The following is a 1800-nucleotide window of genomic DNA, read 5'->3' on the forward strand; positions in this document are numbered from 1 at the left end:
CAAGGAGAGAGCTGAGAATCTCGGTTGGAAGGTCCTCCTCATGGCGAGAGAAGCTGCACCAACAAAGTGAGAGGATCGTCTGCTGCTGCTGCTGCTGCTCCTCCTCCTCCTCCTCCTCCCTCTCCTCCTCATCCTCTACCCTCCTCCCTCCGCTTCCCTCCTGCTCTCCAGTACGGCATCAGCTTCGCACACGACTGGTGCGGCCTCGTTGTATCTAGTCTCCGTCCCGCTCTCCTCCTCGCCCTCTTCTCTGCTCTCCTTCCTCCTCTCAGTGTCTATCTTACACTGCGTGCGGTGCTTGCTTGAGAATGAAGATGCAGCTATCTCCTCCTCGACCCTCCAGAGAAATCTGAAAACAATCGTCACGTCTTTGATATCCTCCTCTTCCTCTTCCTCCTCTTCTTCCCTCATCCTCATCCTCATCCCCATCCTCCTCCTCCTCTTCTTCCCTCTTCCTCTTCCTCTTCCTCTTCCTCTTCCTCTTCCTCTTCCTCCTCTTCTTTCCTCTTCCTCTTCCTCTTCCTCTTCCTCTTCCTCCTCTTCCTCTTCCTCTTCCTCTTCCTCCTCTTCCTCTTCCTCTTCCTCTTCCTCGTCCTCCTTTCCTGCGTTCCATCTTGAGCGCCTCTTGGGATCATGAGAACCTGATCTCCTCCGTCTTTCGAGCGAACTATCTGGGAGGAAGTGAAATGAGCAGGAGGAGGAGGCGAAGGCGGAGGCGGAGGCGAAGGCGTTGGATCAGCAGGAGGAGGCAGCGGAGGCGGAGAGGAAGGAGGAGACTGAGGAGGAGGAGGAGGAGGAGGAGACGGAGGAGGAGGAGGAGACGGAGGAGGAGGAGGAGACGGAGGAGGAGGAGGAGCAGGAGCAGGAGCAGGAGGAGCAGGAGGAGCAGGAGGAGCAGGAGCAGGGGGTGGAGAAACGGGTGGGGAAAGGGGTGGAGGAAGGAGGTGCGGGTGCGGGAGGAGTGGAAGGAGACTGAGGAGGGTCGTGAACCTTGTTTCCTCCCCTGTACAATTCCTCCATCGTCACTTCTACTTCAACAGGAAGCGTTCGCTGCTGCTTGTGTTGGTCAGGTCAAGGGAGGAGGAGGGAGAAGAGAGGAGGAGGGGGATGATGGAGGGCAGCATAAGGATAGGAAAGGGGCAGTCGACGAAAGGAAAGTGGGAGGGCAAAAGAGGATGTGGGACAGAGTAGGACAGGAGGAGGAGGGAGGAGGAGGGAGGACGGTGGTGGTGGAAGAGGAGGGAGAGGAAAGGAATAGAGGAGGAGGGAGGGTGGTGGTGGTGGTGGAGGAGGAGGAGGAGGAAGAGGAAAGGAATAGAGGAGGAGGGAGGACGGTGGTGGAGGAGGAAGAGGAAAGGAATAGAGGAGGAGGGAGGACGGTGGTGGAGGAGGAGGAGGAGGAAGAGGAAAGGAATAGAGGAGGAGGGAGGACGGTGGTGGTGGAAGAGGAGGGAGAGGAAAGGAATAGAGGAGGAGGGAGGAGGGTGGTGGTGGAGGAGGAAAGGAATAGAGGAGGAGGGAGCGGCAAGGAGAGTCAGTGGTGATTAAGTTACCTGCTCCTGTTCCGCCTCCTGTCTGGCTCTCCGCAAATTTTTCAAAATTTCCTGAAAGGAGAATTACAGGGAATGAGGAGGAAGAAAATACACGAAGGGAGGAAGGGAGGGATAGAGCAAAGACGTTACATTTATCGAAGGAAAAGAGAGGAGGATGAGGAGTACAAGGAGGAGGAGGAGGAGGAGGAAGAGGAGTACAAGGAGGAGGAAGAGGAGGAGGAGGAGGAGGAAGAGGAGGAGGAGGAGG

The sequence above is a fragment of the Guillardia theta genome (assembly GCF_000315625.1).
Source record: "Guillardia theta CCMP2712 unplaced genomic scaffold GUITHscaffold_59, whole genome shotgun sequence".
Lineage (NCBI taxonomy): Eukaryota > Cryptophyceae > Pyrenomonadales > Geminigeraceae > Guillardia > Guillardia theta.